The sequence below is a fragment of the Tenrec ecaudatus genome, chromosome 16 (genome assembly GCF_050624435.1).
Source record: "Tenrec ecaudatus isolate mTenEca1 chromosome 16, mTenEca1.hap1, whole genome shotgun sequence".
Taxonomy (NCBI): Eukaryota; Metazoa; Chordata; class Mammalia; order Afrosoricida; family Tenrecidae; genus Tenrec; species Tenrec ecaudatus.
The window spans coordinates 44877301-44895730 of record NC_134545.1 but is presented as its reverse complement, the minus strand read 5'-3'; the positions used below and the strand labels follow the sequence as shown (position 1 = coordinate 44895730).

Here is an 18430-nt window from a genome sequence, read left to right as displayed (position 1 = left end):
TCAGGGTAGACCAGCCCCTAAAACATCGTCATGGGTCCAGTAGGCACAATTGTACAGCGATAATACATAAAGATTATAGTAAAGTCAGAGAGCATGAAAGATAGAAGAAGAGATTAAAATAATGGAGTCAGACACATTTCATGGTAGCATGCTCACCTCAGCCTTACTTGGTAGTCACATACAGTGGTACAGAATACAGGAAGATCACAGGCTGGTGGGTGCAAAGTCGTGTGGATCTTAGGTCAGTAGAAACATGGCAGGGCACCAACATCTCTCAGGGTGACCCCCAAAGTCCCAGCAAGCAGGGAGGCAGCGTGGAGTGGTCGAGTGAGGGGGAGGTTCCCAGGTTCCTCCTCATTAGAAAGCCACAGGAGACTCACCTCTAGCTCGGAGAGTCTTGTTGACGTAATGTCATCTAGCACCACACACACACACACACACACACACATTCTGGTTTAGGGTACGAAAGAGACTCCCAAATCTTAAATATAATTTACAGAGAATATTTATTTGCATTCTGAAAAGGAAAAACACGACAAAGCTTTATATATCATCAGGCTGAAGATGAGGTCTTATTGGCATCCAGGGAGAGCTTTGGAGCCTTACAGAAGATTAGGGATGCCAAAGGAAGTTATTACAAAAGTTTGATTGGTGGCAGATGAATAGATCACAGTTGGAGGTCGGACTACAAAAGTAGGAACAGACCATGACTGGGACACATCGATTATGTTAGAACAGCTTACAGGATTGGTTCAGGACCCTCTGACCAAGGTAGTCAGGATGTGACTTATACCCACACAACCCTAGCACCCCAGTTTCTGTTCACCCTGATTTTCATTAAAGGAATACCCACACAAGTCCCTAGAGGCTATGTTGCTTCTCCCTGGTGGGACCAGCTAGGGGCATGACAGTTACCCACAGGCACTCTGTTTGAGGAGGATAAAGCTATTCATGGTCCACATTAATGATCAAAAGGAAGTCAATGGAGGTTGAATTTATGTAGAGACTCATAAGTAGATTTAGGGCTTCCACTGTAGACCATAACCTGTTAGGAAGTTCATTTCATTCACTGCCATCAAGTTGATTCTGACTCATAGCAACCCTGTAGGACATTGTAGAACTGCGCCTGTGGGTTTCCAAGACTATAGCTCTACAGTGATTTTGCATTGCTGACTTTGAGGTTATCAGCCAAAGGCTTAACCACTGCACTATCAGGACTAAAAATTTTAAGCTATAATAACGTATATGTGAGATATATATATATATATATGCCTCATGAAATTATACTGAAACGTGCACTTCAGCTTTATAACTACAGTATTTGTATTTAATGATCCATATGTTATATATATGTTTCCAATATTTTAAGAAGCCGTGATGGCATAGTGGATTACAATTACACTTTGGACTTCTGACTGCAAAGTTAGTAATTTGAACCCACCACTGGCTCTGGCTCCTGAAGAGAAAGATGAAATTTTCTGCTCTCATATATACCTTAAGCCTTAGAAACTCTATGGGGGGAAGTTCTACTCTTGTTTTATAGGGTAACTATGAGTTGATATGAACTCATGAGCATCATGTTTGTTTTTTATGGATTTTCTATTTTTTCTTACCCTTAGCAAGTTATTTAATATTGGATGGTCAGAGAACACAACACTGAAAGAATTGTTAGGATTGTTTGTTTTTTTAACACTTTTATTGACATAATTCACATAACATACAGTTCAATAGTTTTATCATATTAAAACAAGTTGTACAGTCATTACCACAATCAATTTTATAGGACATTTTCTTTTTGTACTCATTGTTAGCTAGAGAAACAAATCCAGGGATATTCCTATATGTCTAGGAAAGAGTTTTTTATTAAGAAGTAATTTTATATTGAAAAGGCTTCCTTGCCCAGTCCAATTCAAAATCATAAATGTCATGCAAGCCAGAGCCCTCTTGAGACTTATGTAGCTGCAGGCCAATGACACAGAAAGGTAAGCAGGATGCCGGACGAGCACATGTGATGGCGGGGAGAAGGGTGCCGAGCCTAGTAGATCCAAAGTCCTTGGAAACATGTAGGCTACTCACAGCTCTCAGGCCTTACAATGCCAGATGCTGTCTTTCTGATAGCCAGCCACCATCTGCTTTCTCCACCATCCTTTGCTGTAGCACACATATCTTCTGTGATCTCTTAATGAGGGCATGTATAGAGTGGGACCATGTCATAAGAATGAAATATTCTATTTTTTTAATTTTTGTACTAATTATTCTTAAATTAGGCCCACAATTAAGTACGAGCTCAAAATCCTTTCATATTCCCATGGTTTACATATGTCCCTAGTTCATTTTAGAGATACCATTATTATTTTATTGGAGAATATTATAAATTATCCTCATGGGGCTTGTAATATTCTATTGATATTTTCATTCATTTAGCCTGTACAGTAGAATTTAAAGCACTGTTAGGAAAGTATACATGTATAGGACATTTTTAAAGACCAAAATACATGGATTATTGATTTGTACAAATTAAGAACTTAAGTGATTGGACAATCTTTACACAAACAGTGAGGGCTAGAAATAGTTCAAAACTTCCAATAACACTCATTCACAAAGGCAGAACTAAGACAACATTAAAAAAAGCAGAGTATGAAAATAGAAAATATATGGTGGTCTTGACTTGTCATTTATTGGGCACCCTCAAGCAAGAGATCTGAATCAAAGCCCATTGACTTCCAGGTCCTTAACCTTGGGGTAGTAGTCCGCTGCTGCTTCCTTCTCCCACCAGGGCATTTCAGCCTATGTCCCAGGGAGTATGTCAGTTCCTTTAATCTATTACAATTGGGTTTAAGGTAAAGTCAAGCTAGGTTAACATGACTTCCAAATTGAATCCTTCTGCTTTGGCCCATGAAGGACGTTGTTCACTTCTAAAGGGCAGAGTCTAAGGTCCTGGTTGTCTATAACTCAGCCTGAATCACCAAAGGCTAGATAGAAAATAGATTTTTAAAAGTGTCCAGGACAGGAACATAATATTGGGCTTATTCTCCTTTCGGGAGTCTATACCCTTAAAGCCATTTACCCACCAAAAGAAGTTTAATTGCTTTCAACAACACCGTCCTTTTTGATGGGATTACTTCCAGTGAGTTTGGGGTAACTGTAGAATAATGTTATTTGGGGAAACATAAAGAGTAAAGCCATAAAAAATTTATTGTGGTAAGAATTGTAAATTCTTTTTGATATGATTGAATTATTGAATAGTGTGGCATGTGAAATGCCAATAAAACTTATTAAAAAGAAAATTATTAACTTAAAAAATAATAATGTTATTGGAGCAGCAACCTGGAAGATATAACAAACAGAATCACGTGTAGATCAGAGAAGATCCCCTCGGCAGACAGAAATAGTAAGGGAAGAACAGTAAAAATAGTAGGCTAATGAAAGAAAATAGGAGATCTGGGCAGAGCTGTCTAGGCTGCTAGATTATTCAGGCCTTGGAGGCCCTCTTTAGCTTTGCTTTTTTAAGGAGGTAGAAAAGAAGTGAATATGGTTTCAGTCAAAAGAGCTAAATAAACTTACCTTCTAAAGGAAATATCTGGTTGCTATGTTTATTAAGAAAATTTTTTAAATTTTTATTGGGAGCTCTTACGTATATAACAATTCATGATTCAGTTAGCTCAAACACAGTTGGACCATTGCTGCCACCATCAGTTTCAAAACATCTTTCTCCTCGAACTCTGGTATCAGCTCCCCTTTATCCTCGCCCATTCACCTCCTCCCAAGAACCCGTGTGTGTGTGTGTGTGTGTGTGTGTGTGTGTGTGTGTGTGTTTTCGTGTCAATCTAACTGCTTGTTTTTGAACTTCTGACACCTATTCCTGTTGACACCTCATGATCACACAGGCTGGAGTGCTTCCTCCATGTGGCCCTTTTTTTTCGCTTACTGCTAAGTGGCTGATTGTTTAACTTGAAGCTTTTTAAAAAATAGTTTCCTTTTAAAAATTTGTATTAATCATATAATTGGGGGCTCTTATAGAGCTTACAATAATCCATAAATCAAGTGTTTCCAGCACACTTGTACATATGTTGCCATCATCATTTTCAAACATTGTCTTTCTACCAGAGCCCTGGTGGCAGCTCTTCTTTTTCTCCCCCTCCCTCACCCACCTTCCCACCCTTATGAATCCTTGACCAATTGCCTATGATTATTGTTGTCTTGTATCTGAAACCATCCGCTCTCTCCCTTCACCCAGTTTCTTTTATTCGCCCCCCACGGGGTGGTGTGTGTTATATATCCATCGTTGTGATCAGTGCCTCTTTTCTTGCCCCTCCAACACCACCCTCCCCCTCCCCTCATGGTGTCACTCCTCCCACTACTGGTCCTGAGAATTTTATCTGCCCTGGATTCCATGTGTTGAGAGCTCTTATCTGTACCAGTGTGCATGCTCCGTACTCTGGTCTAAAAAGATTCGTAAGGTAGAACTGAGGTCATGGTAGTGTGGAGGAGTAAGCATTCAAGAACCGGAGCAGAGGAGTGTTGTGTTTCATCAGTGCTATTTTGTACCCTGGCTGATTCGTCCCTCATGTGTGACCTTTCTGAGAGGGATATCCAATTGTCTCCTACTGAGAGGAGATATCCAATTGTCTACAGATGGGCTTTGGGTCTCTACTCCGATCTTGCTGGTTGACATCGATATAATTGTTTGTTTTGGGATCTTTTGATACCTGCTACCTGATCCCGTTGACACGTGATCACACAGGCTGGTGTGCGTCTTCCATGTGGGTTTAGTTTCCTCGCTGCTAGATGGCTGCTTGTTACCTTCAAGCCTTTAAGACCCCAGACACTGTACCTTTTAATAACTGGGGACCATCAGCTTTCTTCACCACATTTGCTTATGGCCCCATTTTGTCTTCAGAGACCATGTTGGGAAGGTTAGTATCAGATTGTGCCACATTATTAGAACAAGTGAAGGTGAGATTTAAGTAGAGGCCCAAAGTCCGTCTGCCTCCTTGTATTTATATATACAGATACGTACATAGACAAATATACCTATCTGTATATATCTATAAATACGCATATCTATATTTATCCCTATATATACTTGTTACTTTGTTCTTACCTATTTTTCTTTTTCTCTCCTCCTGCCCCACTGTCATGATTATCCATTGTTCACCTTTCAGTAATTCCTCATCCATACCTTTCAGCTGATCAAACATGACCACGAATGCTACACCCTCCTCACCGTCTATTTTCGAACCCTTGCTCTTCCCCTCTCTCTGCTGCACCCCCACCAAGCAAATGTTTGAGTGTTATATAGTAGACACTGTAATAAGTTCTGAATATGCAAAACTCAAAAACATTTACCTTCATGAAACTTAACAAGAGAAAATATATGTAAAAGCAGAAACTAATTATGAGGTTATATAATAAGATAAGTAAAAGATGACAGTCACTTTGACCACAGTGGCAAAAGTAATAAAAAGGGTTTGTTTTAATATTGGATATATTTTGAGGGTAGAACCAAGAGGATTTGCTAGCATATTGGGGATAAGATTGGAAGTGAGTAGCCTCGTATGACTGCATCTTTGTGTTAGAATAGCACATTGGATCATTGTTATCATTATTATGGCTAGTATTCTATGCTACTTTCACTCTTCACCTATTCCAAATTAGAATATCATGATCTAAGTCATCTGGAATGGGCATCTACATTGAACCTGATTTTAACCATGCATAGTATATAGATATCTCAGTTCTTATTGAGAGTGAATGGTTTGGCTGCATTTTACTCTAGAATGATATAGTTACTGAACTTCTGTTAGCAATTTAATCTCTTTGGAGGTTGCTCTGCCGCTGCATTTGTTAGAGTGAACAGTTTGTTTAGACCCCCACCCAAATGTACTTTAATATTTTTTATTTTATTGGGGGTTCTTATAGCTCTTATCACAATCCATACATATATTCATTGTGTCAAACACATCTGTACATATGTTGTCATCTTTTTCAAATCATTTTCTTTCTACTTGAGCCCTTGGTATCAGCTCCTCATTTTTTTTCCTCCCTCCCCTATATCCCCTTGATAATTTTTTTTTCATGTCTTATACCAACCGCTGTCTCCCTTCACCCACTTTTCTGCTGTCTGTACCCCTTGGAAGGGGGCCCTAAGTTGATTACTGTGACCAGTTTCCCCTTACTCCCCCAACTCCTTACTCTTACCCTCCTAATATTGCTGCTGCTCCCCTTATTGGTCCGGAGGGGTTTATCTGCTCTGGATTCCCTGTGTTGCAAGCTCTTATCTGTACCGGAATATATGTTCTGGTCTAGCCCAATTTGTAAGATAGAAGTTGGGTCATGATTGTGTGTGTGAGGGGGAGCATTAAAGAACTAGAGGAAGGTTGTGTGTTTCTTCAGTGTTATACTGCACCCTGACTGACTCGTCTCTTGTAACTTTTCTGACAGGGGGTGTCCAATTGGCTACTGTATGTATATAGATCTATTCCCCTATCATTATATATAAATGTATTTACACATATCCATGCCTGTATTTAGACCTCTATAAATGTCCTTTCCCTCCTCATCTTTCCTCTGTTTCTTTTAATTTCCTCCTGTCCCATTATCATGTTCGGCCTTCATTTGAGTTTTGGCAATTCCTCTTGGCTACACTGAAAATTCACTTTTATGTCACGGAATTATGCACATAAGACATGATAAATGTGTTTTACCAAACCAACTGTCCACTGCCCACAACTTGACTCACACTCATAGAGACCGTAGAGGGCAGCGAAGATCTTCTCCACAGGGTTTACTGAGGCTGTCGATCTTTGTCCCGTGGAGCCATCAGTGGGTGTGTTCACATCAAGTGCCACCAAGACTCCACATATAAATGTATCACAATAAAAAAATAATTTCCCTTTAAATAGGAGGGGAAAAGTCTGAGTAGTAAGAAATTTTTGGCCAAGGTATATCCAATATTTTGTTTTATGGGTCTAAGCTATATAACTCCAAGCTTACGGATATTAAAATACAAACTTCCAAAGCCTACTCAGACGTTTTTCCTCCGCTGAGGCAAGGATGGATGAGATGGTGTGCTGGTTGTCACAGAAGAGGTCTGACTTGTATCCAGGGGTAGCCTTAGGCGCTCTCATCGGGCCTCTCTCCGTAGGCCTCCTTTGAGTCCTGTCTCTGAGGCTAGACAATGGAGGCTGTGTAGTTTCTGCTCCTCTTCTGTGAGATCATTTCTATGGTCTTCATTATTTCTCCGAGATTTCCTCACCAATTCTTCAGGCAACACTTCTTGCTCTTCTGCTGAAAGAGAAATCTCTTGAGGTTTTTCCTTGAGTAATTCCATTTCAATTTCATTTACTTGACTCGCAGATAAAATTATTGTTCCACATTCACACCCATCTCGTCGATCATCGTCAGGCATGTGAACAGCCCTGTCAGATATCAACAATTGTTCTGCTGTACAGTTGACCTCCACAAACTCTGAGATATCCTAGAATTCATTTGGGAAATTTTTGATTTTCTTCTAAAAATCTCAAAGTCACAAAGAAGATAATGGACTTTAATTTCTGAAGAAAATGCATGGTCTCATTCTGACACTTAATCACTTTTGTAGCTTTTTTTTATTCCCTGTGGTCACAAATATCTCTCAGACTTAAAAGGGTCATGTTGTCACAGTCCTTGGGGTCCTCGCTTGTCAGCCAGTCTGCAGGGCATGAAGGCCTTGGCCACACCATAAGAGTTAATGGACCAGTGCCCTGGCTGGCAGTTCCTCCAGTGGATGTTTTCATTTCTGTTGGTGTGATGGTTCAAAATCTCCTTTTTCCACTTGGCTCACACTTGACATAGAAACTGAAACTGCTAGTCGTGGGGCCTGTGTTACCAGCTGCTCTTCAGTGTGAGGTAAGCACTTCAAGGCCTACTAAGCCCACAGCAGCAACAGGCACTGCCCGAGTTTCTTGTGTTTCCTAGAGTTGAGGCCCTCAGTCAGCTAGGGCCACCATGATCCTCACACGCCCTGAAAGCTGCCTAAATCATGATATTTTCAATTGCCGCATATGTATGCAAAAGCTGGGAAATGACAAAGGAAGACTGCAGAATTGAAGCATTGAAATTATAGAATTTCCAAGGAATATTGAATAACATGGACTATCGGAAGAAAGAACAGAAAAATATCGCCAGATTTCTTCTTGGAAGCAAAGGATGGCCCAGTTTTTCTCACATACTTGGGACATCTTATCAGGAGAAACCAATCCCTGGGGAAAGGACATCATGCCTAGTAAGGATCATTGAGCAAGGGAAATGCCCTCAACAAGTTTACTGATAAAGTGCCTTCAATAATGACCTTAAACATAGCAATAATTGTGAGGATGTAAAGCAGGCAGTGGTTTGTTTTCTTGTATGTTGAGTCACTATGAATTGGGAGCAACTCAACAAGTGGGTGAAATAGTAAAGTCCCATAGTGGTAGATTTTTAAAAGAGAGAGAAAACTGAAACTTTATTTTAATTCTTAAGGCACTCTAGAGATATAATGTAGTTCAATCTAACCAGAATCCATTAATTAAGCATTCTGTGCCAGAAACTGTACCCTGCACAGAGTATCCCGTAATCTCTAAGAATATTAACACTGTTTTATATGTATATTTATATTAGAACATTCTTTTATCTCTCAATTTTTCAAAATTGGGATCTGGAATGTGTTTTCACATATGGGATTCAGCGTAGACTTGGGATCTAGATGAATCGTTTCAAGGCCTCAATCTTGTGTTGCACCTGCACTAATTTAACAAGCCCAAGGACTGAGTGCTTCCCCCAATAGCATTCCTCAACTCTCTGCTTTCAGTTCATTTAGAGAATAGAAACCAGGGGACGTCAGCTCCGCATTCCCAAATTTTGCCTCCAAACCAGAAGACTTACTTACACTCTTTCTATCGTCAGGGTCTGATTGACTCCTCCGGTTTTTTACTATTTTTTTCTTTGCAAGGTATTCTAACTTTCATTCAGAAATACTGCTTCCTATAGGATTTAGTTAATTATTTTCAGGGTCAAATGGATTTGGTGTCCCAATTACTATGAAACTACTATTCCTTTTGAACTATAATTAATAATTCATTTTGAGACACAGTGTATGCTTTCAAGTAATCAACTTCAATAAAGCTCATTATTAAGTATGGAAATATTATTAGTTACTAGAGTTATAGTATAATTTGTTCAAATGAAGAGGTGACATTTAATTTGATAAGTAGAATTCTTTTGTTCCAGCATCAGAGCAACTTGCATTGACAGTTTTTAGAAATTTTTTTTCTTTTTGAGCTGCCTTAGGAAACACAAACTTTCTGTATCAGCATCATATTAATGCAAAAATGATCTCTTCAGTTCCTACCTCCTAACCAGATGAATTCAATTTACTTCTTTATACTCAAACTTTACATCTGTTATGCAGAAGTCAGAGTTTCTCTTTCTTGTTATGTGGAGTCCAGAAATACAGCACAAGAATATCGCAAAATAAATTAGCAAGATTTGTGATTGTTGCTGAAGATATTTAGGCAACTGTGAAATAGGTGAAATATATATGTGGCTACCATGAATGTTATTATAATTAAGTAGTAATTCAGAGTGGATTCAGGAGGTATTCTTGATTACTAGTCACTGGTTGATTTTTTCTTTGTTTGTTTTAATACCAAATGGAGGAAGTGGAATATTTATGAGACTAGCCATTAAAAATATGATTTTAATGTATCAAAAATCACTATATGGCAAGGATGTAGAATTACAATGACTGGACTCTGGATTTTTCTTTCTTTTCCTTTTTTCTGAACATTGGAAAAAAACATTGCAAAATACCATAATGTCCCTGGTTTAGTTGTCAGATCACCTTTTTGGCCCATATATAATAGGTGAAATCAATGCAAAAATAATATCTTGAAGCATTTTTCCAATTATAATAACAGTGCATAATCATTATGGAGATGAAAAATATAGAAAAATAGCAAAAAAATATTAAAATCTCTCTTGACATAATAGTCTATATTCAGACTTTTCTAATTCTCACATGAATTCTCCTAGCAATTTTGTTTTCTTTTTTCTTGACAAATTCATTAGCTTTCCTTTTCCATCCATGACATTGACAGAAGGACATGGCCAACTGTTCAATACATGCAACTTAAAAATAAAATTGAATTACTTTTAGTGTTTTGATTATATTTATTTTTACATAATATTATTTTATGCATTATCAGTGCCATTCATTGTTCTTTCAATTATCATTTTGAATAGGTATGTATTACCATTTACTTTCATTAGTCCTCTATTGTTGGGCATTTTACAATTTCCATTTTTTCATTATTACAAATACTGCTGTAAATTTATAAATTAATCTTCATTGAAATTTTAATTTTTGGATTCATTGTTAACTGTTTATTAATTATGTAGGCCATGGATCAACAAAATTCCTACTGAAGAGAATAATTAAATGTTAATTTCTGTATTTCTGAATATAATTACAATGGAAAGTTGGCAAAGGAGAAAATTGCCAGTTAGCAAATAAAAATACTTTTTAAAAGATGCTTAAGTTTTAATTTGGAATGCAGTGTGTAATATTTAGGAAATATTTATATGTCAAAGCTAGTCACTTCCTTGAAATTTATTTTTATCTGGCCATCCTGTTTATCTGACGACCCTGTCAGTAAATGGAGAGTCCCAGGAAACTTCATGGTACAGGTAATGGGAACAAATTTTCTGCCATCTAGGCAATTCCGAAGGAAGTGAAAAGAAAATTCTGCACACTTGTGTAAGCCACTGAAGCAAGAATGAACATTATTTGTGTGTAATTTGTGCCACAAGTCTAAAGACTTTGAGTCAAGTTCACTGCCGTTTCCCCTACCCTTTAAACAGGTACTGTACATTGTTGACTCTAAGATTATGGCTGAACAAGTAAATGAAACAAGGTCTTTTTGGAATAAAGTAACTAACTATTTAGGGATCAAATTTCCATTAATCTAGAAAACTAGGCAGAAGTTGGAATTCCTGCCTTTTTTTTTTTTTTTCATTTATTTCCTAACCATTTAATTAGGTGGTTACTATATATCATCAGATGATATACAGAAGGAATCCTTGGGTGTGGAAACTAGTAAATGCTCTGTTGCTAACCAAAAGGTTCTGACTCAATAAGCAGCTCCATGGGAGAAAGACCTATGGGACAATTCTACTCTCTCAAATGGGGTCAAAGTGAGTAGAAATGGACTTGATGGAACCAAACAGTAACATAGGAGCCCTTGTGGCATAGTGGTTAAGAGTGACTGACATCCACAAGGTCAGCAGTTTGAAACACCAGCCACTCCAAGGGAGAAAGACAGGGCCTTCTACTACCATAGTCTTGGACATTCACAAGGCAGTTCTACCCTGTCCTCTAGGGTTCCTATGAGTCGGCATTGACTCCTTGGCAGTGCATTTGGATTTTTGGAAACAGCAACATATATCAGATGGAGTCCCTCTGTGGTGCAAATGGTTAGTAACTGAGTTCACCCAGAGAAGAATGCCCCAGAAAAAAAGGACTGGCCATCTACTTCTAAAAAACCAGCCATTGATAACTCTTTGTTCTACTCTGAAACATGGGATCTCCACGACTTAGGATTGACTCTCAACTACATAGCAAAGAGTTAATGAATTAGCTATCAGGGATACTTTGGTAAGCAAGAATAGCCTTGATCCTGCTTTCATGGAACGTAGTCTACTGGGAGAAACAGACAGAGGCTCAGTTATATACTCCTTCATTGATAATTGTACCTGAGTATTAAGAGGAAAAAGTCTGATGGTAGCTGTCTCTGCACTGGCTTGCCCCTCTGCATCACAATGAGAAGCTATGTTTCTAAGCAGTACTAGCACCATTACTACATCTGTACTTTAATATGGTTACATGCTGTTAAATAGAGTAGAATAGGGGCATAGTAAACGTGGTCTGACTTAATGTAGTAGACAGAAGGTAATCGGGATCCTCTAATAATCAAAACATCATCATTTTTATTTTCTTCACAGTTAAATCATATAGGCCTATCACTGTTAGCAGAAGCGCCAGTGTCCATGTTGGTTAAACCTTGAACTGTATACACCAAGACTAGTATTTCAAAACCACCAGTCACTCTGTGGGCAAAAGAGGTCATTTACGTCTATAAAAATGTACAGCCTCAGAAAGCCCTGTTTAGGATCAACTTGATAGCACTGGGTGGTTTGACTACAATTAATATTTTCAGTAATTTACATAATATTCCTAGACATTTGAACAATATTGTATGACATGTTACGCTTATCTACTGCGTGCAAACATAATTTGATTTTAAAATATGCAGTGTTATCGCAATACTGTCTTATATAACGAGAATACTTTAAACAGTGTGCTTCTCATTCTAGCATTTGCTAATAGGTAAGTGAAACAGGAAAGGTGAAGGTTTACATTCAGCAATTCATAGGCATTTTGTTTGTTTATTCATCACAGTGCCCGCTGTGTAACATCACTTATCCTACTTCTTCCCCGTGTTCTCTGCGCGTAGTCCTCCTTCATTCCTGTAAACCTCTGAACTTTGTCAAAGTATGCTCTGTTGCTACTGCTCCCCCTTCTACGCCTGTTCATGTTTCAGCTGAAAAGAGTCAGACAACGAGTTTAGTGTCTACACTTGATTGTCTTGGGAATTCTGTCAGTCTATCCAACCAGTACGTTTAGTCTTCTTTATGCTTTTAGCGCTATTGTTTTCTACTCTGTACAAGACTTCTAATATGATCCTTTCAGAGCAGTCAGTAGTGGTAACTTGGCACCATCTAGTTCTTCTGAGTTCAGTTTCATGAAGACTGATGTTTGTATGATCCATTAAGTTCTTTGGATTAATTATTTTCATGTGTCTTCTGCTTTTTATCAATCTTCTTTCCTCCATATGGGAAGAGACCAATATTTATACCTTAGATGACTGTGTACTGTCTTTTAAACCCTCCCTTACTACTTACCAAAGTAGGAAGTAGTAGAACATTGTCTTTGTGAATTACCAATTGACCTTAGAGCTCCCTGAAACTATGGGCCTGAATGCCCGAGAGCCAGTGACTCGCTCCCTTAAGGTGTTTGGTTATGTCTACTGAGAAGTTTTCCTGACTGTGCCCACTGTATGTTCCACTGGATGCACCGATGTATTTGCACATGTACAGACACCCTCAGTCAAACATATATTCATGAGTATGTCCCATGCTCCCTCCCACACCTGTTTAGCCTGCTTGTCTCTCTAAGCAGTTCCTCATAGATCACGGTTATTTCAGGATTTTGTATATGGAAGTATTTTTTTAACTTTAATTTTTTTAAAGATCTTTTTATTGGGGCTCATACAATTCTTTTTAAATTTTTTTTATACTTGCATCTTTATTAGAAAGTCTCAGCTGCCAACTTAAGCGTTTCCCACCGACCCAGGGAGCGTGCACGGGCTGCACATCTTTTGCTCAGGTGCTGCCTTTGTGGGGTCCTTAGTAGCGGCCATTGCTGTCTTTTTAGAAGCTTGCTTTGCCTTCTTTGCTTCCTTGGCAGCCCTGAGGGCCTGTTCTCGCTGGGCCTGTCTAACCTCAGGCTTCTGATTCCTCTGGGCCATGATATCAGCAAGAGCTGCACCCGCGATGGCCCTCTGGAGTTTGACTGCTCGGCGGGTTCTTTCCTTTTGGATTTCTTCCGACTGCCCCTTCTTGCGCTTCCTCCTGCAGAGAACGGTCCAGTTTCTCTGCCGAGGGTTCCTCTGGGAAAGGAATGCCCACTCGCATTTTGCATCCGGGAACTGGAAAACCTTTCCGTCGGTCCTGGCGTAGCGCCGCCTGTGCCCGGGGTAAATCTTGTACCCGCTGAAGCTGCACAGCTCGACCTTCATGGCTGCGGCAGCGGAGGGCCGGGGAAGACAGAGAAGGACCTCATACAATTCTTAGCACAGTCCATCCATCCATCCATCCATCCATTGTGTCAAGCACATTTGTACATTCGTTGGCCTCATCATTCTCAAAACATTTGTTCTCCAATTAAGCCCTGGGTATTAGCTCCTCATTTTTTCCTTCCCTTCCTGCTCCCCTCCCTCATGAACCCTTAATAACTTATAAATGATTATTATTTTGTCATGTCTTACAGTGTCCGACATCTCCCTCTCTTCACCCACATTTCTGTTGTCCTTCCACCAGGGAAGAGGTTATATGCCCTCCACCCTCCGCCACTCTCCACCACTGGTCCTGACGAGATCATATGTCCTGGATTCCCTGTGCTTCCAGTTTCTGTCTGTATCAGTGTACATCCTCTGGTCTAGCCACATTTGTAGGGAAGAATTGGGATCATGATAGTGTGGGGGGAGGGAGCATTTAAGAATTAGAGGAGAGTTGTAATGTTTCATTGTTGTTACACTGCACCCTGACTGGCTCGTTTCCTCCCTCCATTGTCTCCTCATGCTTCCATACATTTTTGCAATCCAGTGTTTCTAACTCCATTTCTCCTCAGGCCTAAAGAAAATCTTTCATAGAAATGGCCAGCAAATGACAACTTAATTTCATTAGTTATCAAATAAATCTTTAAATGAGTAAAGTAAAATAGCAAGAGCACCCACCAGAATTTCTAAAATGAAGACAATATCAAGTTGTGGTGAGAGGTGAACCAAAATTCCCAATCATTGGAAGAAAGGGGTCTGCATTTAGTTGTAATTGGGATCAAGCAATAAAAGTTTGTGCACTTGACAAAATTATATTGTTGGCCTGTGAAAAGGATAATCCAGGGCTTTAAGTTTTATATATTTAATAAGTCGAACAATTCAAACCCTTAATTTCTTGAGACTAAAAGTAAATATACTATGTTATACATATTAAATTGTCAAATGATCTCAGATTAAATATTTTTTAATTGGCATATAAAAGTGATTGAAGCATGGGAGAATAAGGAAAGTCTTCTAAAAGTGATGGTGGGGATGATTGTACAACTCTTCTTGATATAATTGAACTATTGAATTGTGTGATGTGGATTAAGTGCCAATATAACTTTGAAATATATATAATTGTTCAAATCATAATAAGAGTTAATGCAGGGACTGACCCCAATCCCAACTACATGGATGGCTGTCCTTCCCTCCAGAAGAATTCACTTCAGAGGACAGCACTGCAGCTACACCTAAGTGAGAGGGACATGTCTGATCAGAGCACATGGGTGCAAATGAAGATGGAGGAAGTGAAAGTGGAGCACATCCTGGCCTAGCAAGCCTTGAAGACAATATCCCCACTGAGAGCAGCCAGTGCACAAAGAGGACTGACCATATGGCTGGCAGCACTATGAGAAATGGCATCCCTCACTACAGGGGAAAACACTGGAGACACAGTGTGGGAATTGCACTCGATCTGACCCCACCACACTGATGCAAGACACCACACTGATGCAAGGGTGTGCAACAGAACAGCAAGGAGAGCAGAGCAAGGAAGTACCAAAAATAGACTTTGGGGCAAGGGCATGGCACCCCATCAGACTCAAAGGGAAAACACTCCTGAAGGTCAACAAACAGACCTTGAACTATTTACAGGCTTTTCTATTTTTTGTCATTGGTGTTTTGTTGTTGTGGTTGCTTTGTTTTCTATTTGCTTTGTTTTGCTCTGTCTTGTTTTTGTGCGTATTATTATCTCTGCAGGTCTATCTAGATAAGATATGCTGGATAAAAAGTCTAGAGGCGAAAACAAATGGAACAACAATTCTGAGGGGACATTGCAGAGGCGGAGGTGGGGGAAATGAAGAGGTGTTAACAAACTCAGGGACAAGGGAAGAAGTGATCCAAAAGCAGTGGCTAGGAGGGTGTAAGAGTCCTGGTAGGGCTTGATCAAGGACAATGCAACTTAGAGGAATTACTGAAACCCAAATAAAGGCTGAGCATGATAGAGGGACAAGAGGTAAGTCAAAGGAAATAGAGGGAAGAACTAGGAGGCAAAGGGCATTTAAAGAGGTCTAAATACAGGCATGTGCATATGTAAATATATTTATACATGTTGATGGGGAAATAGATCTACGTGCATAGATTTATGGGTTTAATATTAAGGAAACAGATGGGCATTGGGCCTCCACTCAAGTACTCCCTCAGTGCAAGAACACTTTGTTCTATTAAACTGGCGTTCCATGATGTTCACCTTCCCGACACAATCGCTGAAGACAAAGCAGATGCATAAACAAATGTGGTGAAGAAAGTTGATGGTGCCTGGCTATCAAAAGATACAGCATCTGGAGTCTTAGAGGCTTGAAGGTAAACAAGCAGCCATCTAGCCCAGAAGCAACAAAATCCACATAGAAGAATCACACCAGCCTGTGTGATAACGAGGTGTCGAAGGGATCAGATATCAGGCATCAAAGAACAACAAATCATATCATTGTGAATGAGGGGAAGTGAGGAGTGAGAACCCAAAGCCCATCTGTAGGCAGCTGGGCATCCCCTTATAGAAGGGTCGTCACAGGAAGGAGACAAGCCAGTCAGAGTGCAGTATAGCAATGATGAAACATACAAACTTACCTCTAGTTCTTAAATGCTTTCTCCCCTGCACTATCATGATCCCAATTCTACTTTACAAATCCGGCTAGATGAGAGGATAGGAACTGTATGCACATAGGAACTGGAAACACGGAATGCAGAAAGAAATACAGGGAATACAGATAGGAACTAGAAGCCAGGGAATCCAGGACAGATGATCCCTTCAGGACCAGTGATGAGAGTGGTGGTACCAGAGGGTGGAGAGAAGGTAGGGTAGAAAGGGGGAACCACATATAACTCTCTCCCTGGAGGATGGACGACAGAAAAGTGGATGGTGGGAGATGTCAGGCAGTGTAAGACATGACAACATAATAATAATTTATAAATTATCAAGGGTTCATGAAGGGGGGGGTGAGAGGTAGGTGAAAAAAGGGCTCAAGTAGAAAGCAAATGTTTTGAGAATGATGATGGTAGTAAATGTACAAATGTGCTTGACACAATGGATGGATGTATGGATTGTGATAAGAGTTGTACAAGCCCCCAATAAAATTATTTTAAAAATAAATAAAGGACAGTTATTTAAGATAAAATTAATACAATCATCACCAAAATCACAGAATATTCTCTTTTCATACTTGTTAGCTCCTCAATTCCCCCTATCCTGCCCTGCATGCCCCTAGGTAACTATTAATCCATTTACTATCTCTCAAGATTTACAGATTAAATATTATTATTAAAAATATGTACTTAAAATATGTACTTTTTAGTGTAAAGGATCGAACATCAATGTGATATATTATTTTTGTGCAGATGTAATTTTTCCCCTTAATGTATTAATTGCAGTATAATATATTAGGAGTCAATATTAAATGGGAGAAATACTTAAGTTATTGAAAATCATGGATTGTCTCTAAAATTAATTTATAGACATATAATTTCATCTTTGAAATACTAAAAAACAGTTAAAGTAACTACTAATCATTAATAGGGCATAAAATATATTCAGGTTAAAATTAGGAACATAATCTGTGATTATATCATAAGTAATAGTAAGCCATTTTGTTTTTAAATCCAAATATAGGTTACCTCTCAGGTTTTGTAAACTTGGAAGGAACTTTTGTGTTATAAGGGGTGACTTTCAGTGACCATTGTAGCCCAGAGGAAGAAGTATGAATGGTTGATTATGGAAAGAAATTAGATTATACAAATGTTTACCCTAACATGTTTATAAGATTCATCAATGTTGTTCGGGGGAGCTATAGTTCATTAATTTGCATTAACAGTGCTATTTAATAATCTGTGAAATGAACCACAATTTTTGCATCCTTCCTTGGACGCTCATCTGTCCCCTTTCAAAGGACAAAATCATTGCCATCAAGTAGGTTCTTATTCAGTGACCCAAGAAGACAAAGTTGACCTGCCCCACAGTTTCCAAGGCTAAACCTATGAATCTTTATGCTAGCAGAATGTAGTCACATCTTTACAAAAGCAGGCTAGTACCACCTAGCACAGTGGTTCTCAATCTGGGGGCCATGACCCCTTTGGGGGTTGAAGCACCCTTTCACAGGGGTTACCCCATTCATAACAATAACAAAATAACAGTTAAGAAATAGCAGCAAGAATAATTTTGTGGTTGGGGGTCACCACACATGAGGAAATGTATTAAAGGGTCTCGGCATTAGGAAGGTTGAGAACCACTGACCTAGAGTGAAGTTTGAACTTCTGGTGAGTTTGAACCAATGACCTTTAGGTTAACTGCATAAGCAATGCAAACCTGGGACACTTTGATCCTATCTGTACCAGTAGTTAAATCAGCACAATCTTTAACACAGACTTGAAGCTATGGCTTGGAAGTATAGTATCTTTAGAAATTACTTCTATTTTTATAAGGATAGTAAGCTGTATGATTTGCCTTTTGATAGTACAACATGAATCACATAGGCAGGGTT

General features: G+C 39.1%; 1 protein-coding gene and 1 pseudogene across 2 annotated transcripts in view; one reads left to right on the top strand and one right to left on the bottom strand.

Moving 5' to 3' along the window:
* Positions 1 to 18430, top strand: part of ADK (adenosine kinase) — a 560488-nt gene that overhangs the window by 370395 nt on the left and 171663 nt on the right. The gene's annotated exons all lie outside the window — the stretch shown is intronic.
* On the bottom strand, positions 7117 to 7704 carry LOC142429527 (uncharacterized protein CXorf38 pseudogene; annotated as a pseudogene).